The sequence below is a fragment of the Lepus europaeus genome, chromosome 14, assembly GCF_033115175.1.
Source record: "Lepus europaeus isolate LE1 chromosome 14, mLepTim1.pri, whole genome shotgun sequence".
Taxonomy (NCBI): Eukaryota; Metazoa; Chordata; class Mammalia; order Lagomorpha; family Leporidae; genus Lepus; species Lepus europaeus.
In genome coordinates, this window is record NC_084840.1 from 30,437,737 (window position 1) to 30,465,007 (window position 27,271).

Below are 27,271 nucleotides of genomic sequence, written 5' to 3' on the forward strand. Positions count from 1 at the left end.
CCCCCAGTGGTGCTGTGGAGACCAACGGTAGAATGCAGAACAGTCCGGGGTACTGGAGAATTGCAAAACTGTGGCTGCTAAATCAAAATTGCCAGTGGTTGGAAACCAAACATACCAGCATCAGCAGACCTAAAAAGATATTTGATGCAAAACCATCAGAGTCACCATAAGGCAGATTTCCAGTGAATTAGTACATTAGTACATTCTTTGGAGCTAATGTCATTTCTCAAATTAAAAACGTTGGCATTTTGTATCCTCCGCATCAATCATCCTGGAAGTTCAATGTGTAGGGCTGAGTAGACAAGGAGAGCAAGAGCCATTCAACCCACCTCCAACCTACTGGAAGTCTCACTATGGACATGTGCACCTGAGCTGAATAAAGAATGCTTACATACAGCAGCAGGTAGGAGGGGTGAGCTAAGTATCACAAGATTCAGTCCTGTGAGTGTATATGAAAATGGCATGTGTCTCAGGAAAGAAATGTTATTTATATTTTGGCACACATTTGGATTTCCTGTCACATGTGCGAAAACTGAGAGTTGGTCTGAGTCAAACACAGGATAGGAAAAGGAGCTTCCCGAAGAAAAAATACAGCAAGTCAGGATGTTGAAGGAGAGATCTGTTGATAGGAGAGGGTTGAAGAATGAGGCTGGTAAGTAGGCAAAAGTAGATTGGCGTGCATAAAACTTTTTCCCAAATAGCAACGAGTTGGGTCAGTTCTGAGGGGTTTTGCTGATAATATATTTAAAAGATTAAGGAATGGGAAGCATTTATTCTAGTGGTTAGGATGCCCATGTCCCACACTGGAGCACCTGCCTTTGACACCAGCTCCAGTTCCTGACTCCAGTTTCCTGCTAATGATGGACTTGGGAAGCAGTGGTGATGGCTCAAGTAATTGAGTTCCTGCCACCCATGTAGGGCACCTAGACTGACTTTCAAGCCCCTGGCTGCAACTCAGTACAGCCCAGGCTGCTTTATGCACTTGTGGAGTAAACTAGTGGATAGGAGCTCATTTTCTCTCCTGCACTCACAATCTCAAATTAAAAAATAGATAGAGAGATAGAGATAGAGATAGATATATGTATATATATATATATATATATATATATATATAGAGAGAGAGAGAGAGAGAGAGAGAGAGAGAGAGAGATAAAGGAAAAAAAACACAAGGGAAGGAAAGGAATTAAAAACAAAAGCCTCCAGCCGCGGTGGCCATTGGGGGCTGAACCAACAGAAAATGAAGACCTTTCTCTCTGTCTCTCTCCCTCACTGTCCACTCTGCCTGTCAAAAAAAAAGCCAGACCAGCATTGCAGCACAGCAGATAACGTCACCACCTGCGACGCCAGCATCCCACTTACATCTCACCAGCATCCCACCTGAGGCACCAGCTCATGTCCCTGCTGCTCTGCATCTGATCCAGCTCCCTGCTAATGGCCTGGGAAAGCAGCAGAAAATGGCCCAAGAGTCTGGGCCCCTGCCAACCACATGGGAGACCCAGACTGAGTTCAAAGATCCTGACTTTGGCCTGGCCAGATCTGGCTACTGCAGCCATTTGGGGAGTGAACCAGCATATGGAAGATCTGTGTGTGTGTGTGTGTGTGTAACTCTCCCTGTCAAAAAAAAAAGTTCTGTGTCTACAAGAGAGTTTCATTCCTTTATTCATCTAATTGCTAATGATTTATTGTTATTGCATCTGTATTTACTAAATTTTAACACTTTCTCCTTCCTCTGTTATGTTTTATCTCTTTTTCATGTCTTCTTCTTCAAAATTTTCTCCAAGAGTTTTTGTAGTTTATAGAAGACAGTTACATTTTATTTAGTTATTTAAAATACACTTAAATTTGTTTCATTAGAGTTTTTAAAATTCAAAATCATACTAGAAAAGACATAGTTTATATATTAGTTACATCCTCACATGCTTATCATCTAATTTCAACTTCATAGAAACCTTTAATCTTATATTACTTCGAGGTGTGAGAGAAGGCAGACAGTAATACATACACACACAATGGCAGCCATAAGCTAAAAAGGGAGAGAACACTTTAGACATTTCTAAAGTTGTTAGAACTAAGAAAACTCACAGAATATTTCTCAATTGGGCAAGCAGACTCCTACATTTGCTTCTGTGGCATGTCAGGGGAAGCACCATCAGCAATATATCTTCCTAGATTAAACAATAAACCATGCTCTCTCTAGCACCTATGTCCAAGCTGGTGAGTTTCTCACAATACAGCTTATGGATCATGAAGGCCTCTGAATGATGACTATGCCTGAATGACTTGATTCAAAGTCTTGGATGGAAATCATTTGGACACACAATCCTATCTGACCAAAGCTACCAATCAGCTTAATCAAATTGGGCCAAGTCTATGGAGAAAAGGCAACCCTGAAAACTAGTTACTGCACATCGTGAGGAAAAAATACACACCATCAATCAATAGAATCTTTATTTTGTATTATGGGTTAATTTTAAACATGTTCTTCAAATGTTGTCTAATAATTGCCATTATTGTGCATTTCCCTTTCAACTCTGAAAAATGACAAAGATACAGTCATACCACTTTCTCTATGCTTTTCCTAATCTAAGGGAGTGTTCTATTATGTTTGCCCTACTTCTACCCCTCCTACGTAGAGCAATAACTATCTTATAGCCATTGGCTATATTCCCACTAAACTGGGGTGTTTCTGCTTTTTACTTGTTAAATGTCTTATTTGGAGAGGTATTAAGCTTTTTACTGTAATGTAAATTTAAAATAAGTCATTTCAAAGAACAAAAATAAAAAACAACGGAGGAAAGAGGAGGGTGGGAGGGAGAGAGGAGAAAGGGGGAAGGAGGAAGGGAATACTAGAATTGTGTATACAGGGGCCAGTGCTGTGACATAGTGGGTAAGTGCTGGCATCCCATATGGGCACCAGTTCAGGTCCTGGCTGCTCCAGTTCCAATTGAGCTCCCTGCTAATGTGCCTGGGAAAGCAGTGGAGGAAGGTCCAAGTGCTTGGGCCCCTGCCACCCACACAGGAGATCTTGAAGAAACTCCTAGCCCCTGGTTTCAGCCTGGCCCAGCCCTAGCTATTACAACCGTTTGGGAAGTGAACTGGTAGATGGATACACTCACTCTCTCTCTCTCTCTCTCTCTCTCTCTCTAACCCTCTTTCAAATAAATATAAATCTTTAAATAATTTAAAAATAGGATAGAATTGCATCTACAAAGCAAATTGAATCTGTTAAAAACTAAGATAAAATTTTTTAAAAACTATCTACTCATGCATTTATAAAGGGTTTTAAAGCTATATTTATTTATTTGAAAGAGTTGGGGGGGAAGAGAAAGACAGAGAAAGAGAGAGAGAGAGAGAGAGAGAGAGAGAGAGAGATAATTGTCCATCTACTGGTTCACTCCCAAATGGCTACAACATCCAGGGCAAGGCCAGGCTGAAGCCAGGAGCTAGGAGCTTCTTCTGGGTCTCCCACATGGGTGCAGGGGCCCAAGCACTTGAGCCATCCTGCACTGCTTTCCCAGACATAATAGTAGGGAGCAGGATCAGAACTGGAGCAGCTGGGACTTGAACTGGAGCCCATATGGGATACTGGTGTTGCAGGCAGCTTACCCACTATGCTGGTCCCTACTCATGCATTTACACATACCTCTCATCCATCCCATCTCTCCATTCATTCGCTCCACCTACACATCTTTCCAATTTGTAAGTATTCAAAAACTTTTAAAATTGACCATGATTTTACATTTTATTTCCTAAAATAGAGGACAACTGTATGAATTCTTTCATGATTTGTAATTATATTTACATAATTTTAAATGACTAGATATTAGATACCAGATTATCAATAATATAGTAAAAGTTGAAAGAGATTTATATTCAGAAAAGGGTTCCTTCCAAATTTAGATAACAATGAACTACAATGATAGAAATTTCTTGGGTGGATATATTTTAAAAGACCATAATCACCTCATGGGCGTTTTCATTCCCTGTCAAAAGCAGGCACATAATGACAATTTCAAATTCTCAAAACCAAGAAAAAATTATTTACTAATGCTCTTATCTCTTTTCAAATTTTGGAAAATGTAACTTTTAGGCATCTTCTGGTGGGATTATCATCATTATTATCAGCCTGAGGTGACTTCATACTCGATGAAATGTGAGAGCCAAAATTCTAGTAGAACACTGGGACAACTACTTCTACATCATCCTGAAACTATTGATTAATTTATTCAGTTACACTGGGAGAAAAAATACCATGCAGTAAAGCTATTGTTTCCTCCAGGACAGTCATATAAATACACCTCTACATAAATGACACAGCTTGAAAAGTTAAACCAGCCCCAAATATGACTTGAAACATAGGAGTGTGTCTTCTTTGTTAGGGAATCTTTGCAAATGAGGTTTATTATATGAGTCATAATACTATATGCACTTAAATTTTAGTAATATTATTTGAAATGGAATGATAAAATAATACTGGTATAGACATTAAGGGGCGAGTGTTGTGTGTGTATGTGTGTGTGTGTACTCAACATAATTATATTTTATAATGATTTTTTCACAGAAAACTTTAATTAAGAATGCAGGGCTGGCATTGTGCCATAGCAGGCTGGGCCACCATCTACAGTGCTGGCATCCTATATGGGTGCCCGTTCAAGTCCCGGCTGCTCTACTTTCAATACAGCTCTCTACCAATGCATCTGGGAAGGCAGCAGAAGATGGCCCAAGTTCTTTGGCCCCTGCATCCATATTGGAGACCCAGAAGAAGCTTCTGGCTCCTGACTTAGCCTGGCTAGCCCCAGTAGTTCCTGCCATTTGGAGAGTGAACCAGCCTTTCAAATAAAATAAATTAAATCTTAAAAAAAAAAAAGGATGAATACATAGAGAGTAAACATTCCAATGTTTTGCCATAAGGATCTAATAACATTATGAGTGTTATATAAATGCATATATAAAATATTTTATATACTTTAAAATGCCAAATAAAAATAAGGAGGTTGTTCTTACATCATTATTTCTTTGAAATATCACTATTTTTACTTCTTCTTATTTATTTTTTTAAAGATTTATTTATTTATTTGAAAGGCAGATTTACAGAGAGGGAGAGAGAGAGAGAGAGAGAGAGAGAGAGAGAGAGAGAGAGAGAGAGAGATGTCTTCTATCCTCTGGTTCACTCCCCAGTTGGCTGCAATGGCTGGAGCTGTGCCGATCCAAAGCCTGGAGCCAGGAGCTTCCTCCAGGTCTTCCATGCAGGTTCAGGGGCCCAAGGACTTGAGCTATCTTCTACTGCTTTCCCAGGCCTTAGCAGAGAGTTGGATCAGAAGTGGAGAAGCTGGGACTCAAACCGGCACCCATATGAGATGCCGGCACTGCAGGTGGAGCCCTTATCCACTATGCCACAGTGCTGGCCCCACTATCTTTATTTTTTAATAGTTTTTTTCCCATCACAATCTATCCTCATGGAGATCACAACCAATTTTGGATATGATGGATATCAGGTACTCCATTTTACTTGCTGACAATTTCTTTTATCAATAACACTATTTAGAGTGGTCATTATTTCAGAAGAGATACAGAAATTAATCAGGATTTTATTAAAGAAACCCTTTCCCGGAGTTTAGCTATGAGCACACAATACAAAATAGAGAATTTACAACTATCTAAAATAATATATTTATTTTATTTATTGTAATTTTTTATTATTTTTTATTTACTTGAAAGGCAGAGTTACAGAGAGAGTAGAAGAGAGAGTAAGATCTTGCATCTGTTAGTTCACTTCCCAAATGGCCACAATGGCCAGAGCTAGGCCAGGCCAAAGCTAGGAGCTGGGAGCTTCTTCTGTATCTCCCATGTGCATGCAGGAGCCCAAGGACTTGGGCCATCTGCTGCTGCTTTCCCAGGCACATTAGGAAGGAGCTGGATAGTAAGTGGAACAGCCAAGACTCAAACAAATGTCCATATGTAATATCAATGTCACAAGCAGAGGCTTAACCCACTATACCACAATGCCACTCCCCAAAACAATGTATTTAAAAGGCTCGAACTAACCATGTTATTAGCAGAAGCAAACAATACTATTAGCATAGGAACTTGGGAAATTCAGATTTGTGATAAACAAGCATCAATGTAATCCAAATATTCCCACTGTAGGTGATAAAACTGACTATTTATATTTTTACAACCTTAAGCATAACTTCTGCTTGGACTTCCCTTGCAAACCACTTTTGAAAAAACTTTAAATAAGATTTCTCCCAGGAAACAAAATACCCACAATGCACAATGCTTGACAGGATTTGAAGTCAATTAAGGCAATTGGATTTTCTACTTGTGTGGAGGCTGCCATTATCTTCTTCTTCTAAATAACAGATTTTCATAGTTGGCATTACCCACCTAATAGAAGTCTCACACCGCTTCTTCTTTCTCACACTGCATATGCCGACAGTGCCACAAGAGGATTACAAATCTTAGACACTGTCAGAATTTACAAAATTGAGAAAGCAAGAGTAGGGCAAAGAGAAAAAATATGCTGTGAGGCAAATAGTCACCAATAGAAGTAAAACAGTTCAGCACTAGGTCTTCTTAGGTCAGCTAATTTTAAGCCTACATTTTATGCTCATATGCAAATTTTTATAATATATAGTCCAAAGTCAAAAGTATTTTTCACATTTTTAATAGAACAAAGTCAGAAGCATTTCATAGGATAATAAAAAATCTCCCCTTCAAATAACTACACAAGGATACTCTAGCCTACTTTGCAAATTTAAAGATAAGACATTTAAACTGTTGTTTCCAAACAAGAGTTTGCTCAAAAACCATTAATTACAAAGACCTCTGGAACACTTAAGTAAGAAACAAATATGAGAATGCTTTGAAAAGTTAATGGAAACAGAATTAAAAGATCAGTTTATCTTGGTGCAAAAAAATTTGAAATCCGTGCAGTTTGTTCATAAAACACATTTTTCATGAACTTTTTGAAGATCCCCTTGTATGCATGGATTTCAAAATCGGGGGTTTAGGGGGAGGGCGTCCTGTCCCGTGGAGCAGCAAGTTAAGCCTCCACCTGCAATGCCAGCACCCCATATGGGCCCCTGTACAAGTCCTGGCTGCTCTACTACTGATCCAGCGTCTTACTAATACATCTGGGAAAATGGCAGAAGATGGCCCAGGTGCTGTACTCATATGGGACACCTGAAAGAAGTTTCTGGATCTTGGCATCAGTATGGCCCAGCCCTGGCCATTGCAGTCATTTGGGGAGTGAACCAGCAGATGGAAGATCTCTCTCTCTCTCTCTTTCTGTAACCCTGCCTTTCGAATAAATAAAGCAATCTTTAAAAAAAAAATTTGCACCAAAATAATGTATCTTCTAATTCCATTTTCAACAAATTCTTTGAAGTCTCCTTATAGTCACATCAAAGTCAAAATAATTTTGAGAAGATAATGAATTCTAAATAAACCTTTTGGTTAAGTAAATGTCATCAAACATAATTGATTAATGTGAGTGGAATGGAAAAGTAAGGCTTCTGAAAGGATGAAGTGGAGAAGATGAGGTGAACATTTGACTATGATATGCATCCCATATCAGAGTGCCTACTTTGAGTCTGGCTTTTCCACTTCTGATACTGCCTCCAGCACATGCACACCCTGGGAGGCAGTAGATAATGGCTCAAGAACCTGAGTCCTTGTTACCTACAAGGGAGACCTGGAAGGAGTTCTTGGCTCCTGGCTTCAGTTTGGCATAGCACTGGCCATTGTGGGCACTTTGGGTGTAAACTGGAGATCTCTATCTTCCTGTCCTTCAAATAAAATGAAAATAAATAAAATATTATCTAAAAAAGAAAGGGTGGGAATGGGAACTTTGTACAGCATCCTATGGCTCCCATGCTGCAGTTTCCCTTACTGCCTAAGAAAGCTTTCTTCCTTCTTTTAGGAAGACAAGCATCTAGCAGCACCCTTGAATTCTCCAGAGATTCCCGCGGGGAAACCATTATAAACAGAAGATGGAGAAAATCCCTTTCAGGAGCTTCAGGGAAAGAAGCAATGGCAGCTGAGCAGTATCAGTCACAGCAGTGGGGACCTGGCGGGAGCCTCTGATGGGGCTCTCTTGGGGGAAAGGATCCTGACCACTTGAACCTAGGGTAGTTGTGCATATTTATGGGCTTCTCAGTAAGTGGGTGAGTGAAAATTATTTATGTATTAACATGTATACCCTGGGAGAATCTAACCATATTAAATTCTTAAAGATAACAACGCAGCGGCCGGCGCCGTGGCTTAACAGGCTAATCCTCCGCCTTGCTGCGCCGGCACACCGGGTTCTATCCCGGTTGCCCCTCTTCAGGCCAGCTCTCTGCTATGGCCTGAGAAGGCAGTGGAGGATGGCCCAAGTGCTTGGGCCCTGCACCTGCATGGGAGACCAGGAGAAGCACCTGGCTCCTGGCTTCAGATCAGCGCGATGCGCTGGCCGCAGCAGCCATTGGAGGGTGAACCAACGGCAAAAAGGAAGACCTTTCTCTGTCTCTCTCTCTCTCACTATCCACTCTGCCTGTCAAAAACAAAAACAAACAAACAAAAAGATAACAACGCAGCAAAACAAACCAACCCTGAGATGTTTTCTCTAAATACAATTGCCCCTTCATTGCTAAATGTGGCTCTAAGATTTTGTCCCTTTCTTTCTGTTTCAACAGCCTTTGCCTCCCGATACCTACTTCTCCCTACCCAGCAATGCCTTCATCTGCAACAGAATGAACCAAACAATGCATGATGTATGATGGAATAAAGCAAAATAGCAGCCAGTGACCAGCAGTCATTGGTTACTGAGAGCTTATCAAATGCTAGGGTGGATTAACTGCTCTACATACATGAGCATGTTTAGTCTTGTCGTAACCTTATTGGGCAGATGCTATGATTAGCCCATTTTACAGATGAGGAAACTGGAACCATACAGAGGCAGAGTTGGGAGAGGGAGCTGGGGAGAAAATCTGCAGAAGCCATTGTTAAGCACTATGCTGATACTGCTCCTCTGCCATCAAAGTCTATATTTGGAAAAGAGCATTTGGTACCAATTCCCAAAAGCAGATGCACAAGCAGATAAAGCCAGTTATTGAGGTAAGCAATACTTGTAACACGATACAGGACACAAGCAAAAAGGTAGGCAGGATGAAGAACTCGCAAGAGGAAAACAATGACTCCTCCTCCTCGTGAATGGATGGTGCCTTCGCATCCTAAGTTTACATCAAGGAGAATGTGGAAAAACCAGAACTGATCAAAGGGACTCAGGTCCTGTGCTTTTCTGCTGAGGCAAGGATGCAGAGATATGCATTTCCTTATTCCTGCTTCCTCCTTCAAATATCACTGCAAATGAGAGTAGGCATGCTTTGCCAGCACTGGGGAGACAGTGTGACATTGCAGCTGAATTTTACAGTTCAGGAGGGAGGCCCGACAGCCAGTTTTCCACCAGACACCCTGGCCAGTGACTGCATTTACTTCTGCTGGAATAGCATGCCCAACCACAACTCAGGAACTCTGGAAATCACTCGGGTGCTTGTGGAAACACTGTCATGTCTGCTGGTAGAAAAGAGAAAAGTCACACAGGGAGAGGAAATGCATATCCATTAGGCACACTTTTTTCCTTCTTTTTTTTTTAAACTGAGTCCTCAGTCACTAAAAGAGATAAAAGCCATGACTCACATTAAAGCTTCCTTGCTCTACAGATGAATTAACAATTAGCAAGGGGAAGTCTTTCGTTTTGGTCTCCTGATAGCTATCTGGACTATTAAACATGTGAGGCTTGCATAGGAAATTACTAAGGCAGTCTCTCTCCACTGCAGATTCAAGTTGCATCCAAAATACATGGGTGGGTTTTTGTGTATAGGACATAACCCCAAAGAAGTTCCTTCTGTTTTCAGTTCCCCTTCCAATATGTGATTGACTGCTCTTGGCTGATTCCAAGACTCATGTGCTAAATTTATCATTTGAATCAGAGCCAAACTTGAAATGGCAGAAATTTGAAATAACAATAAACAAAATATTTAGTAAGGGAAATGTTCTACCAGTGGTAAAGCTGCTATGTCTGAAGCACGGAGCCCTCATCTATGACACATACAAGTACAAATTAGGTCATCTGCAACAGGTGACACGTTTTAATTGAATGTCTTCTGTCTGCAATTCTGACAAAAGGTGAATGGAAATAAATGAGTCTGGCAAGACAGCCCTGAGCCTTACAATACCCAATATCTCATTATTTTTAAACAGCTATCTGTAAACTGATGCTGACAAGCCTTGAACCTTTTATTTCTGCTCAAGATGAGGTGGCTGTGAAGGGGGAGGAAAAGAGAAAAAGAAAAAGAAGCATCCAGAACATTACATTAAACATGCAATACCTACCATTATCACTTCTCCAATGTAATTAAAGGAAATCTCCTATTCAAAAGGCACTATTTCTTACATTGCTTGATGTCAGGGGAGAGACAGAGGGAGAGGGCGATCAAAGGGATGGAGAAAGGAAGAAAGAGAGAGAGAGAGAGAATGGACATGTATGGCTGTTTGTTAAAAATATGGACCTTCTAAAGAAAATCTTCTGTTTTCTTCTTTTTGCTTATTAAAAATTTTATAAACTATTGAAAAAGATATAAAATATATAAATGTAGCTTATGCCTGTTTAAATTATATTCATCTTGTTACTATTTAATACTGCTGACTTTCCCTTTATCTTTTTTGAAATTGCCTTCTCATGTGAATAAAGTCATGAATTAGAGGGTAAAGCCATGACATGTGGTTGTACCCCAACATCAAGAAAAGTGTTGCTACTAATGCACAATGAAAGGTGACACTGGCAGCAGTAAGTTTAAACACAATAATAATAGTAATAACAATGAATAGAATACCATTGAGAAACTTTGTATAAACAGAAGCACAAATACTGCTTATGCAAAATTCAATGCTTGATAAAAATGAATTACATATGAAATCAACCAAAGGGCTTATGAGTCTCAGGGTTGAGAGCAATTGTAACTTTGTAACTTTGTTTCATTGAATGGAGAGGAATAAAGCAGAGTCTAATGACGAAAAAAGTAGAAAAAGATTTCAAAGAGAAAATGAACTAAAACAAAAAGAAAGAGGTGATAGAGAGAGGGGGCATGGGAGGCTAAGGCCATTGGGTATTCAGCCTGGGTGAGTCTAGGTCACATTTCTGCAACTCAGGAAGAGCTTATGAAGCTCACAGAGAAGCTTATGGAAATTCTAGTAGGAAAAAACCTTGAGTCCTAGGCACTCTGTTAGTAATTCACCAAAGGCAATGAAATAAATTACCAAAGACTTAAGCAGAAATTCTGAGGGCTAATTAAAGAGAATCAAGCTATTTAATAATATTTCTCTGGTGATCATTATAGTGTAGCCAAACTGAGATTCAAAATAATCTACATCAAGGTAGGTGGTTGGCCTAGGTGTTAAGATGGAAGTTGGGATGTCCACATACCGTATCAGAATTTCTGTTCTATTTCTGATTCCATCTTCCTGCTACAGTGCATCCTAGGAGACAGCAGGTGATGACTCAAGTACTTGGGTCCCTGCTATCCATGTGAGATAGCTGTTTCTCCCTCCTCCCTGCCCTGTCTCTCAACTAAAAGATAAATAAAAAGTAAGTCTAATACAAAGAATGCAGTACACATTTTCAGGGCATATGTAAAGAAAATTATATTTAATATATAAAATACATAGGAAAAATCAGTTCAACAGAGATTAAATGTAGAAAACAATATTAATGTAATATGCCCAGATATCATGCCAGTGAGAGATTTCTTATGATACTGTGATACTTGTTATTTCTTATGACACTGACAACAATAAGTTTAACATAATAAGAATAGTAACAACAAAGCATAGCACCTTAAAGGGATGCTCTGTGTAAACAAAAGCTTGGCTATTGCTGACTCGAAGCTCAGTATTCTGTAAAAATGAACTAAATAGGAAACCAGACAAGCTGGTTTTCAAATTTGCTGGGCTGTGAACCACAGTTATTCTATTTAAGTCAGTGGAGAGGATTACAGTGAAATACACAATTAATGATGAATATAAAAAGAAGTTAATGGAACCTGTAAAATGGGTTGAAATGGGGTATAATATGAAAATAAAATATAGTTGTTTCCATCCCCTTCTCACTCAATTCTATATACTAATATTAGTCCACATTTATGTACCAATTATGTATTACCCAGGGCTGGGCCAGGCCAAAGCTAAGAGCCAGGAAATCCATCCTATCTAACACATTAATAACAGGAACCCAAGTACTTGGATCAACATCCACAGCCTCCTGGCACATTAGCAGGAAGCTGGACCAGAAGCACAGAATAGCTGGGACTTCAACCATAGGGGATATGGGTGTCCCAAGCAGCAGCTTAAACCACTGAACCACAATGCCTATCTCCCTCAGTAATTATTGTTCAGTTTGTTCTTTTTTTTTTTTTTTTTTTTTTTTTTTTTGACAGGCAGTTAGATAGTGAGAGAGAGAGAGAGAGAAAGGTCTTCCTTTTCTGTTGGTTCACCCCCCAAATGGCTGCTACCGCCAGCGCACTGCACCAATCTGAAGCCAAGAGCCAGGTGCTTCTCCTGGTCTCCCATGCAGGTGCAGGGCCCAAGGACTTGGGCCATCCTCCACTGCACTCCTGGGCCACATCAGAGAGCTGGACTAGAAGAGGAGCAACCAGGACAGAATCTGGCACCCCAACCGGGACTAGAACCCAGATGCCAGCGCTGCAGGCAGAGGATTAGCCAAGTGAGCCGGCACTGGCCAGTTTGTTCTTAATACATAATACAACTGTAGAAATGTACAGAAAACTTGAGCAGAACAAAACAGCAGGAGGCACCATGAAAGGCACTGAGTTGGCAGAAAGAATTTAATTGTTTAACATTCATCCTGAATAGTACAAAAAGTATTTTATTTACTGAGAAGAACTTAGTTACACACTAAGAAGAACTAACTGTTGAGGATTATATTTGGATATTGAATACTGAACAGGAAAAGATCACAGGTCCTTATACTGAGAAATTTGACAAATGAAGAAAACCATTCTCTTCCTGAGACATTTTTATTGCTCTCCTGCCTGGAAGCAGATGAATGAGTGCGATCACATGTTCAGCTTTCTCCCACATCCAAGACTCTATGAATGAGATGTTGTACTTAGAATGATGGAACCGACCCTCAGATTCAGAGTCCGACAAGCGCCTTGGCAGTCAGAAACATCAACATACTTCATATCTTAAATCAGGGAAGACCAGAGCCAAATGGATATCATTAATGAACTAGGAGAGCAGAAGGCTTTCTGGCACAGGCCCTAGTGTTCCCCTCACACTGACCTTGGCCAAATGCATTTCCTTTTGTTCTTGACGATAATAAAGCAAATAAAGTGCCCATGTTTGAAAAATGCTTCTAGCTTATTACTGCATTAGGAAAAGATCAATGTCTGTTGCACATTGCTGTGGAAACTGAAGTATAGGAAATCATAAACAGCTTCAAATTTGCAGGCACTTTACAAATAGACTAGATGAAGCTGAGGAGAGTATGGCCAAAGAACAGTTATTTTGAAAGCAACCAGTGATAGGTTGGTAGCTATTCTGTTATTAACTAAATTTCATCTAGGGTCTTAAAAGGTATTTTGGCTAAATATGACCAGATTTCATTAAGCACATCACAGTGGCACATCTCAACATCTACAGATACTCTTTCTCAGACATCACAGTAAGCATAAACATGTACATGTGTATATGCAGAGAGCAGTCCCCCTGTATCTGCAGAAGATGTGTTCCAAGTCCCCCAGTGGATGCTTGAAACCATGCAGAGTACCAAATCCAGATGTTTTTTGTCCTATACATATCTATACAAATGTAATGTATTTTCCATCTTAACTGAGCAGTCATCATGAATTATGGCCATCATGTTGGCAGTTTGAGGTGCAACAGCAAAAGGGCTGTAAGTTGGTAGCCAGGGGCCAGGGTTGTAGCACGGAAGGTTAAGCTGGATCTGTGATACCAGCATCCAATATCAGAGCACCAGTTCAACTACTTATGCTCCACTTCTGACCCAGCTTCCTGGCAATGTACCTGGTAAAACAGTGAAAGACGGCCCATTCTCTCATGTAAGCATAAATCTAATTACTTAACTGCTTAAGTTACTCTAAAGGCTAAAATTTGAAATACTAATTTTAAAATGCTACTTAGTAGGGTTTCAAATATAGTAATGTGTAAAACATGACAGTTTTCATTAAAATTAATTTCAAACAGTAAAAGTTTAATATACGCCCAGACCTAGCACCTGCACATGCTGACATGTTTTAGTCTAAACAAATTCTCTTTAAGAATCTCTTGCTAAGGCCTGGTCTCCACTGGTATGCATAGTGAATAGCAGCAAAGGCTTTCTTGAAATCCATCCATTTAATTAAAAATGAATCTTAATGAAGAATGAGATGGGAGAGGGAGTAGAAGGAGTGGGGGTGGGAGGGCGAGAATGAGGGAAAGAACCGCTATATTCCTAAAGCTATACCTATGACATTTGTATTCATCAAATGAAAGATTTTTTTCAAAAAATAAAAATAAATAAATAAATAAATCCATTCGTTATATTTACTAAATGATTTCACTTTTTGAAGCAACATCTTTCTGCACACGGAAATCTGTTGGGACCTGCAAGTCAGCTCTTCATATCCAATCAGTATGCCTCCATTACGACTAAGATCACACCAAACTGATCATCACTAGGAATTAGCAAAGAATTGTTCTATTAGCCTGGACCCTCTGTCTTGCAACGTCTTTCATCAGATGGAAAATAAGGTCTTTGAAGGGGCAGAAGAGGAAGTAGATGTTGAATCATTTTTGCAATAGTCCTAGAAGGAATTCGGCCTTAGGGATTAACAATGATTCCTTTGGGTTAGTAGGTCATAGATTACAAGGAGCAGAAGATGCTGCTAGAATAGAAGACTAAGCCAAGAAGAAACGTCCAGAGAGTTTATCTATTTGCAATATTATAAGAAAAAATAAAGGGAAGGAAATTTACTTTGAAAAGATGAAGATGTTTTTTAAAATCAACTGTAAGTTTGAAAGAAGGCAGTAAAATCATTTTTCTATAAACTTTCCAAGAATATGCAAGTATACTGTGAGCAAATAACTACTATATAGTTTACAATGAGGAGTCTTCAAACACCATGTGGCACACACTGGAGAGCTAGCTGTAGGCTGTAAACCAACATAGTATCACTTCAGTCAAGGTTATTAAAAATATAAACTTATTAGCAACAGATGACAGGTAAATGTGTATCCAGGCTGGAACAAATGGCTAATTCCATAGTTCCTGCTCATACCAGATCACTCCAGGAACATGAGCCTCTGAGAGAGAGATATTGGCCTCTTCCAATGTACATGGCTCACAAACTCACTTTCAAAGCCTCTCATCTCTGCTGCCTGCAAGAAAACTAGAAAGGGATCCCCTTGGAAGCTGTCATTGCAGTGCCCTAATCAGTCAAGAAGGCTGCTGTTGGGCAGCGTGAGGCCTCCCCTCCACCCACTGGGGCTTCAAGGCTGGCCTCTCCACACTCTGAATCCCTGCTGGCCAAGGAAATGAAAGACCATGAAATTGAACCCAAGTTACCACACAGCAGGTCAAGAAAGCACAGCAACTAGTCCCCAAAGCAGCCCAGGAGCATCCTTTAATATTATAATAACATTTTCATCACAGTATTGGGACGGGAAAAAGTACAGTTCCTAGATTAAAAAAAAAAAAAAACCTTTTTAGATAGACATATCTCGGTTTACTTATACATTTAACCACTTCCTAAAGGAGAGAGGTAGCAGATGTAATTTAGAAGGAAAATAGACAAGCTATTCCGCCCCACACTCTGCCTTCTTTCCCCCATCTGGTCAATCAATTTTATTTAATAGAATGTACATGTATAGAACTGAGTAGCTTTTCCTACAATAAATTCTGCTGTTGTAAACCAATATACTACATTTTTTAAACCTTGTTTTTAAAAAAACAGCCGGAAGTGGGAACAATCAGTAGATGCTTCTGTGTATTTCTTGCATAAGCCACTACTGAAAGTTTTCAGATTTCAAATATTTTCCCAGCATTCGTTTAAAAATTTGCATATCCTTTATGATTTTCATATCACTTCTATATGTGTTTTTGTTTTACTTACAAAAGCAAGGAAAATAAGAAAAATACTACTAAGTGTTACACATGAGAAAGTTGAGCTCAGTTCTGTGGTTCTCAATGTATCCCTCTACAACATGATTAATTTTATTGATGAGGGTATGATTCAAAAATGTCAACACTTGTAGAGTAGTTTAAGACCAGTTGTAGGGGCTGGGACCAGCACTAAAGGCTACAGGGTAAAGCCAACCCCTACAGTGCTAGAATCCCATATGCGAGCTGGTTGGAATCCAGGCTTCTCCTCTTCTGATCCAGCTATGTATGGCCTGGGAAAGCAGAAGAAGATGACCCAAGTGTTTGGGTCCCTGCACCTGCTTGGGAGACCCAGAAGAAGCTTCTGGCTCCTGGCTTCAGACTGACTCAGTTCCAACCTTTGCAGCCATTTGGGGAGTGAACCAGCAGATGGAGGACCTCTCCCTCCCTCTCTCTCTCTCTTTCCCTGCCTCTCTGCCTTTCAAATAAACAAATAACTCTTAAAAAAAAAAAAAAGTTGTATGCTAAATAATGGTAGGTGTTAAAATGTTCAAGATCCCATGGTACCAAAAATATTCAGTGAAAATTCATTGCTAGTAAGGATGAAAACAAGACCAATTGAAATTATGTAATAATTGTTCTAATAAAGTAAGAATTCATTCATCTATCAATGTGTGGTCAGCCTAAAATCAAGATAAATTTTAAAGGCTAAGCAAGTTTGTATAGGAATTTGCATTAAAAGAAAATCATTTACAGAAACTACTTCTTGATATTTTTTAGGTTTCCCTGTATCTTATTGAAGATTTGTTTTTCAAGGATGAAATACCACTCTGGATGGAGGTTTTAGACTCTAATAAATTTCTTTAAATGTCAAAAAAAGAGAGAAATATTTGGAAATAAAGATATAGCATTAATTCTGTAGATTTGAATCAAGTCACATTTAAAAACTGCCAACATGTTCTGTATTTTCTTATAAAAATGTTTGCATGGATTCAGCAACCAATGAATTCTAAATTTCAATCCTTTCTTAACTATTTAAAAGATAAAAAGATGGACAATTTGAATTTAGAATATATCCTTGTAAAATTCTCCTGAAATCAAAGAATCAAGTATAGAATTAGAGAGTAAACAAATCCTAAAATATTCATTTAATAAGTAAATGAAGAAGGAAACCTGACCCAATATCCGTGAGGGAAAAGAATATTTTCAAAAATAAGATGTTATCCATTTCAAGCAACATCAAAAGGGGTGTTTGTGAACAGTTGTGCATAAATTTTAAAAATCACCATAGAATATTCTATCAAATAATACAACAGAAATAGAAATATAGGATCCATTCTACAAATTTAATCAATCCCAATAACTGAATCCAATAAAAAGTACATAAAAATAAAACTCTTAAATCTAAAAAGTTAGCTTTAAGGAAATTCTACAATATTCTAGTTTTCATATAATGAAGTGGGAATATATACAAATAATTTAGAACCCGAGAAATGATTTCTTAAATTAAAAAGTCATGGCTTTTCCACTTCTCTACTTTCCTGTATTGCATATGCTTAATTTCTGAAGGTGTCTCGGTTTCAACTCTGTCACCAAAAGAAACATAATGTTTCCAGGATTTTCAAATAACATTTACTTTAAAAATGTGTGAAAATTAGATAAATCTCTGCCACAGATAAAATAACTGCAGTTTCAAAAATCAATGGTTAATTTTTTTACATTCAGCCTAAAGCAAATTAATGGCAAAATTAAAAGTGAACTAACTTTAGCTCTTAAAGAGATGTGTTAATGATTTAAACAACATAATATGATAATTACACAACTATTAAGAGAGTCACAAAGAACTCCATATCAACTTTTACCTTTACAAGGAAGCTGACAGTCCAGGTAACTTTTGGGCTTTGAAAACCTTTTATCAACACTATCGTACTATTTAAAATGGCATTTTATCCTACTTGCAGTTTCTACATCTGCTATGCAATCAGTGCCTGTGTGATGAGGGAGGATTCAATAAACAATTTCACGTTACAGATATTTCAAAATAAGCTGGATGTTATAAACCTCACATATATCTATGATAAATACAACAAAAATAAAATAACTATATACTTAATGTAAACAAGTTAGGCATCCATTCTGTAGTATTGCTAACAAGAAAATCATTTCTTAAAAATGATAACTTGCTTCACAATGCATAATGTTGCTTCAAATTAATGCTTTTGGACCAAAATGGAATTACATTTGAAAACTCTAGTGCATTTAGTAATAGGCAGACAATCTAAATCTTGATTACAATATGTGTCCACTGTGAACTTTGAAAAGAAAGCAGCAGCAATTGTATTGTAATCTGATAAAGAAGCATTCAGACCTTTGGGGAAAGAGTTAATGAATTATAGATCTGAAACCCGGTTTCCTGAATTCACCGTGAACTTTCATTCTAATAGTTAAAGTAGATGTCTATCAAACTGCTTATGAGGACAAATTTATGGAAAAAAAACAAGAGTAAAGCTTTGTTCTTATTAAGAAACATGAATATGTATGTAATTTTAGCCAGACTAAATTAACCCAAAAAAATGAATAAATAAAAAAATAGGGACAATAATTGTTGTCACAAGAGAAGACTTGCTTCCCTTCCCCCTCTCCTAAAAGCTTTTATGTCTTATGGTTTCAAAAGAAATTCTCAATTTTAAATAAAACTATCTGGAGAGAAACAAGAGGAAAGGAATCTGCAAATAAATCACTAAGGAGCAGGAAACATACACAGTTTTCTTGCCTTAGGAATAAGTCCTTTTAAAGGCAGGGTAGCCTGCAGGCTAAATACAGTGTTTGATATGAACATAATACATGAAAATTAGTGTCCCTGCAAGCAGCGTGTTATTGCCGAGGTGTGTCCATTTCCTGAGCGTGACTCTTCATTTGGAAAGGTTACATGGAGCCATTAATCTTAATTTTACATTAAACATCTTTTGAAACTGCATGAGCTCTGAGTAGAGCAAGATTTTATTTGGACAGCAACTGCATAAATATGAAATGAATGTGAAACATATCACAGAGAGTTGTACAAATTCCTATGCCTCTTCGTGGGCATGGTATACTAATGTGTGTTCTCCCTGGCTAATGCTCAGTCTTCAACTACGAGAGCCAATATCAATAAATAAGTAAATTATATCTGTGATTTCACCTTTATTTCTAACCTAACAGTTTAATTGGACTGATGTCCATTGATCATTAGGGATTTTAGCATACGAAATTGGCACTATTTGAGTCTAGAAAACTCACAAATTATACCTCTGTTATCTCTCTTGTCCCCTTGGGCTGCTGTTTCTTCTATAACCTTTTGATATGCAAAGACTGGAGAGTAAGGAACTACTACATTAAACAAGCAATGAAAAAAAAAAAGCTGAGATAATCTGAATATGGTTATTAATAAATTGATTCATATGAATTAAATCTGGCATTGCCAAATATAAAATAAATAATTATAATTTTAATGCCTTTGTATTCCAGATATTTCCAATATATTATCCACCTCTATTTTGCAAACTTTGGAAGACATCATTTTTTTTTAAGATTTATTTATTTATTTGAAAGGCAGGGGTACAGAGAGAGAGAGAAATCTTCAATCTGCTAGTGCACTCTCCAAATGGCCTCAGGGGCCGGAGCTGGGCCATTCTGAAGTCAGGAGCCAGGAGCTTTTTCCGGGTCTCCTGTGTGGGTACAGGGGCCTAATTACTTGGGCCATCTTCTGTTGTTCTCCCAGGGGCATCAGCAGGGAGTTGGATGGGAAGTGGAGCAGCCAGGACTCAAACCCATGCCTATAGGGATAGCTGGCGCCTTTACCAGCTATGCCACAGTGCCAGCCCCAACACAATCAGTTTTAAAACCCAAGTAATTTTAAAATGTTTACAAAGCACTTTCATGTAGATCATCTCATTTAATTCTTACAATTTATTGTTGTACGTATAGGATTACTATCTCCTGTTTACAGGCCTGAGATGTTCAATAACTGATTTTTCTCTAAATAACAAGAAACAGAAAAAGAATTAAAGTGAAAGAAGCTAATTCACTGATAGAGTCCCCATATTTCTGAAAGAAGTGTTTTTGTAATCTATTGGGTCCTCTGAGGACTTGCAGTGCATAGCAACAAAATGAAAGGCAAGAATCCAAGACATCAACTGTGCATCATTAAGACTGAACATACAGAAGGGGAAATGAAGATAGAGTCAAAAGAAATGCAAAAATTTAGATCCTAAAGGAGAGGAAAATAGTGTTCTAGACCAAAAAGCAAAATTCAAAGAGGGAACCAGCTGCTAAAGAACAAACCATGGTTTATGTTTGTAAAGTATAAGACGACCTTGCAAAATCCAAGACAAATCACATAGATCTTCGAACATTAGTTCAAGTAAGAACCCGGGACTGGTGATTTAAACTTGATTTACCAAAACAGGTATCTGAAAACATAAGTGTAGATTTGATCTGCAGAAAGTAGAGTAGAATGAGCAGGCCCAATCTTGGGAGCTACTCATAACGATAGAGGAGAAGCTGTAAGTGAAACCAGAGAAGGAAACTAAGAGTGATTTCAAAAGCAGAAAGGGAGAAACTTGTAACTATTGCCCCATGCAACTCAAAGGAGGAGAAACCATTAAAAAAGAATGTCATACAAATTTAAAGTTGAAGAAAAAATATAATAGTGATATAAAGATAACATGATAAAAATGACTATATTAAAAGCAGTATTGGGTAGGGGCATTTACTGTATCAATTACACTGTCACTTGGAACACCCACATCTCACATTGGAGTGCTTGGGTTGCAGTCCCAGCTCTGCTCTTCATTCCGGCTTCCATCTGCTGGTGAACACCCTGGGAGCCAGCAGGTAGTGAGTGGTTCAGGTAGCCCTGCCACCAAGGTGGGAGGCCTGGATTGAGTTCCTGGCTTTTGGCTTCAGTTTGGCACAACCCTGGCTATTATGAGAATTTGGGGAATGAGTGAATGGGAGATATATGTCTGTTTTTTTGTCTTACTTCTCTGTCTTGCTTGCCTCTCTCTGTCCCTGATTCTATCATTCAAATAAATAAAACATACTTAAAATTTTTTAAAAATGAAAAATATAGTATAAATGTACATTCTAGACTTTAATCAACTGTGATAAAAGTATATTCAATACTTCAGATCCTTATCTAAATCAAAACTGCTAACAGTATTACTAATATATAATTATATGCCAGCTATTTTATCGTATCAATAAGGAAACTGTTATATCCTACTTTATTGCTATATTTATGTATACATATTATTGAAAGATAACCATGTATAAGTTGCAATATAGCCTTGTACTTCTTCAATACACTGTGGGGAAAAAGAGAAACCAAAGTCAAAGGAATATATATATCAATACATAATTAAACTGCATAGAATTTTATTTTTTCTTCCAGAAAAACAAAAAAAGCTTCATGTTACCAACAGTTCTAAGATCCATGTTATGGGACTGGATTCATTTGGATACTTCTTTGTTATTTTTTGTTGTTAAATTCCAGATAGAACCAATCTACATTAGATACCATTTTGAAGTTCTGAAGGTTATGAACTCAAAACACTATACAACCAACATTCCACCATTCATTATGTAGGAATGTCACATATGTTGAAAATGAACAAAAAAATTTGGATGTACACATAAAAAGGAGCTTCAAGATTGGCTTCTTTTCAATCTTTTTGGTGTTTAGAAAAGTAAGAAGCCTACTGAAATCCTACAACCTGTGAAACTGTTTCACTTACAAACAGCATAAATATGTTTTCTAGGTTAAAGTTAGAGAATTTTGGAGAAAACGAATGTAGGGAACAGGAATATTGGTTATAGTAATAAAACCCCAGAAGACTGACTATTATTCTGTGGCTTCCAGTCTTCAAGTGTTTGATACATCACTGCAGTGTGGAAGAGTATCATGAGAACTACAGACACAGACACAGGTCTTTTTATACAAGAGAGTTCAAGCCACATGCAGTGTCTCAATTAGAGCTGAGTACATTATCTGAAAGATGTAGTACTAATAGATGTTACTTTGACTGTCTCATAAAGTTTATGCTTTATTGACACATGACTATCGAAAACTTAAACTGTACTGACACACGAACACTCCACTAGGACAAGGTGATGTTCCATTTATAGAAACAACAATTGTGATAGGTTGGGAAGATGCTTGGTCTTTTTCTCTGGTTCCAGGTACAGGGCTTCTAAAGCCCTTGGAATTTCCCAAGCGATACAGTGTGGCATGGAATATAAAAAATACACAAAATACACAAAATAAACCTGGATCATGTTTTTGTGTCACAAATGCAAGAAGGTGTGCCATAATGGTAGGAATGTGCCAAACAGTCACAAGAAGTCAGCTTAAAGAGACTCTTACTAGATAAATCCGGGACAATCTGAGCACTAAAATACATAATGCTACAATAGATAATAACTCACTGAATAAAACAGGAATCCATGAGTCCACACTAACATAAACAAAGAAATAAACTGATGGAGAATGGAAAATTACAAAGTTTCAAATTATCAACCCACAAAATTGTTATGACTTTCCAAGAGTAAAAGAGCATCTTTATAAACAAGCCTAGTAGATACCCCAATCGTGACAAAGCTAATGTCATCAGTGACAAGACAACAGACAATCATGTGCTTCCTAGTTCAATGCAATGAAGTCCCTGTGTATTTCTGTGATATTACTGGCAAAGATGATTGACTTGAGTCTGCTCATAAGAAATAACATGAAAGCCCAAATTGAGAGTCATTCTTTAAAATAACTGAACTATAATCTTCAAAATTGTCAATTATGAAAGTGAACAATATAAAATTTAAATAAAAATACATATATTGTGTCAGTAGTTTCCAGTAGTCATTTGGATTTTTTAAAAATTTTATTTATTTGAGAAATAGAGTTACAGAGAGAGGGAGAGACAGAAAGAAAGGTCTTCCATTCACTGGTTCACTTCCCAAACAGCCTCAACGGCCAGAACTGAGCTGATCCAAAGCCAGGAGCCAGGAGCTTCTTCTGGGTCTCAATGGAGGTACAGGGGCCCAAGCACTTGGGCCATCTTCCACTGATTTCCCAGACTATAGGTAAGGAGCTGGATCAGAAGAGGAGCAACTAGGACATAAACCAGTGCCCATATAGGATGCCAATGCTGCAGGTGGAGACTCAGCTTACTATGCCATAGCACTGTCTCCCTTTTTTAATCTTTTTTATTTTTATTTTCCTTTTTTTGTGTGGAGCACCCTTGGTTCTATCTTGCATTCTCTCCTTTTTCCACATCCCTCTGTTCTGCAAACTCCAAAGTGTTAGCAGTAGCTGGAAGCAGTATTACCAAATTGTTCATTTAACAATGGATCTCGATTTTCTTTGTCCAAACCGTGAGCCTGTATTCTGAGCCCATCTTAATAACATCAGAGGAACTACAGTTTCAGGATGGGGCTACTATCTTGAAAAAGTCAGTCCCAAATGATAATTGGAGGAACATTTTTGTCCTGCTTTTCCATTTATGAAGCACTTCAGCTAGCTTGCCTCATCTGACTCTCCTATTTACTCCATGAGATAGGTATCAGTAGGCTTCTCATTTTACAAATGTGGAAACTGAGGCAGAGTCAATCCATAGCAAGGTCTATGGATTACCTGGAACGCTGCTAACATCAGTCCCACATGGTGGCTGTCCTCATATACAAGAAACTGTCTGACTCTCAGCCTTGAGGGAAGAAGAAGGAAGCAATTAGACAAAAACTGTCAGTGAAATAAGATGGTATTGTCCATGTTGCTCAGAGTGAATGAATAACAGTCACTGTGCCATCTCAATTCATGTGTGGGAGACTGTAGTCATCTATCTTCCTTCCCATTGTTATTCAGCTTTGGAACTAAAACGGACAGCCCTTTATTGTTAATTGTGGTTTTAAGAAGTAATAAGGAAAAAAAAAGAAAATGAACAAAATCAATTATAGTTGTTGGTGAATTCTATATATGGGAGATACAACTTTACTGTTTTAATTAAAGGGAAATATAGGCCCATTGTTTTAAAGACATTAAAAAGGCAATTTAAATCCTGATACTGCTCCCCCACCACACACACACACACACACACACACACCTTTTTCAAGTGGAACATATACAACAGCCATGCTAACCACACTTTAGAGTATTGGTTTCTTTTCTGATGACTCAATTTTTGGACAGTTATGCAGTTTAAAGGAATTAGGTAAAGTTGGCAAACATACAATTAAACTGAGAGGTTGGTGTGAAGGCATAGCAGGTAAAGCTGCCACATGCAATGCTGGCATCTTATAGGGGTGTCAGTTCAAGTCCCCACTGCTCCACTTCCAATCTAGCTCCCTGTTAATGGCCTGGGAAAGCAGAAAAGATGGCCCCAGTCCCTGGGCCCCTGCCATCCATGTGAAGACCTGGAAGAAGATCCTGGCTTCAGACCAGCCCAGCTCTGGCTGTTGCCACCACTTGGGGAGTGAGCCTGTGGGTGCAAGAAGTCTCTCTCTCTCTCTCTCTCTCTCTCGCTCTCTCTCTCTCTCTCTCTCTCAACTCTGCCTTTCAAATAAATAAATAAATCTTTTTTAAAATAAAAAGTAAAATCAAATATTCCCAGAGAATAATTCTTAAATTTATTCCACTCACACTGACTGAATCTTTTTTGGCTGTGCTGATCCGAAGCCAAGAGCCAGGTGCTTCTCCTGGTCTCCCATGCGGGTGCAGGGCCCAAGGACCTGGGCCATCCTCCACTGCAATCCCAGGCCACATCAGAGAGCTGGACTGGAAGAGGAGCAACCGGGACAGAATCCGGCACCCCAACCAGGACTAGAACCTGGGGTGCCAGCGCTGCAGGCAGAGGATTAGTCTAGTAAGCCGCGGCACCGGCCACACTGACTGAATCTCAACAGTACTGTGAGCAGTGAAACGCAAGGGAAACCTCTTCTAAATGGAATAAGAAGCCAACAGTGCAGGCGTTCAGACTTAAGAGACTTGGGGTCAAATCCCTGCGCCTTCGCTTCTCAGATGTATGAACTTAGTCTCTTTGGGCCTCAGCTTGCTCATTTATAAAATGGGGATAAAAATAGTGTGTACTGGGGCTGGCACTTTGGTGCAGTGGGTTAAAGCTCTGGCCTACAGCGCTGGCATCCCATATGGGTGCCGGTTCGAGTCCCAGCTGCTCTACTTCCAATTCAGCTCCCTGATAATGCACCCTGGGAAAGTAGCAGAGGATGGCCCAAGTGCTTGGGACTCTATACCCATGTGAGAGACCCAGAAGAAGCTCCTGGCTCCTGGCTTTGGATCAGCCCAGCTCTGGCCATTGCGGCCATCTGGGGAGTGAACCAGCATACGGAAGACCTCTCTCTCTCTCTCTCTGTCCCTCCCTCCCCCCCCCCCACCTCTTTGTAACTCTTTCAAATAAATAAATAAAAAATAGTGTGTATCTCCCAGAAACATAATGACTAAATGACTTATTTCCTGGTACCAAAAAAAAAAAAAAGTTATCCATTATTAGAATTTACATTTGCATGACAAGTACATTTTTACTATCCTTTAGACTTCGTTTTGGTTCTTTAAAATTCTCTGATTTGTAGAGGCCGGCGCCATGGCTCACTAGGTTAATCTTCTACCTGTGGCGCTGGCCTCCCATATGGGTGCTGGGTTCTAGTCCTGGTTGCTCCTCTTCCAGTCCAGCTCTCTGCTATGGCCCAGGAAGGCAGTGGAGGTTAGCCCAAGTGCTTGGGTACCTGCACACACTTGGGAGAGCAGGAAGATGCACCTGGCTCCTGGCTTCGGATTGGCATAGCTCCGGCCATGGCGGCCATTTGGGGGGTGAACCAACAGAAGGAAAACCTTTCTCTCTCTCTCTCTCTCTCACTGTTTTAACTCTATCTGATTTGCAGAAATCAGAGCATTTCAGGACAATGATGATATTTATACCATCTTGAGTACTATTTCAGATTGGAATATTCTGAAGACAGCAAAATGCTCGGGAATATCTATTTGCTCTATAGTCCTGTCAACCACATTGAGTGGCCAAAGGAAGATCTTTGGCAAACTGTCTTCTTTCATCCCCATCTTTCAGAGCAGTCTTCTACTTCCACTTCACAGTTGCCTGGAATTCTCAGCATCGTGGAACTGCCCAGTGAAATATGAGCACTCGATTCAAAATGAAGGCTGGTGGGAAAAGTTACTGTTTGGGGTTTGAATCACAGCGCTACCACTTCCTCCCTGTGTGATCTCTACAGGATTCATGAATACCATCAAATGCCCTTTTCCTCAAATGCCCTTTTCCTTCTCTCCTGAAGAGCTGGGGTGAGGATCTGCAAATGGCACTGTACTTGGCACAGAGCAGACACTCAAGAGCTATGGATTCCCTTCGGCCTGCACTGCACTCCTCCCTCAAAGCAGGCACATAGGAAGGAAACAACTGCAATGCAAACAAGCTAGTCTTTATCGGTGGGACCTCGGGGCTCAGTAGTACCTGGATAGAGCAGGTGTTTTGAGGCCTGGACCATTTCTGGCATCCTTCATACCACAATAGGCAACCACTTGCTCCATCCTGCAGGGAGTAGGTTGTGGCTAAAGGTGCTGTTTCCGTAAACTCCTTTGGAAAAATCCTGCTAGGGGTTTGTATGAGAGCAGGAACTCTATCTCCTCATGTTCTAAGAAGAGGGGAAGGACATCATTTTCTAGACAAATGTTTGAAAGACATGTTTAAAAAGGAAAGTCAGTATGATTAAAACTAAACACTATGGAGAACATTCTAAAAAATGCTGAATGTTAGAAAATGTGGCTTCTGTTTTCCAGGTTGTTATTATTACCTAGGAGGCCATACTTGACGTGTAAAATTCCCTAGTCTTCATGGCAGCTCGCTTTCAGAACTCAGGTTAGCTCAAAATTGACAGAGCCATGACACATCTAGAAATAGGAAATTCATGATGTGCCCCAACCGTTATATGCTAACGTAATCGATCGTAACCAGATTTATTTATATTAACAGTTGATAAAATGTGTTCTGGAAATACACTGGGAAGCATATACAATAAGAACATGTTTAAGTTATTTCAGATGATTAAATTTCA

General features: G+C 39.0%; 1 protein-coding gene across 3 annotated transcripts in view; it reads right to left on the reverse strand.

Annotated features, from left to right (window-relative positions):
• Positions 1–27,271, reverse strand: part of ESRRG (estrogen related receptor gamma) — a 237,842-nt gene that overhangs the window by 71,368 nt on the left and 139,203 nt on the right. The gene's annotated exons all lie outside the window — the stretch shown is intronic.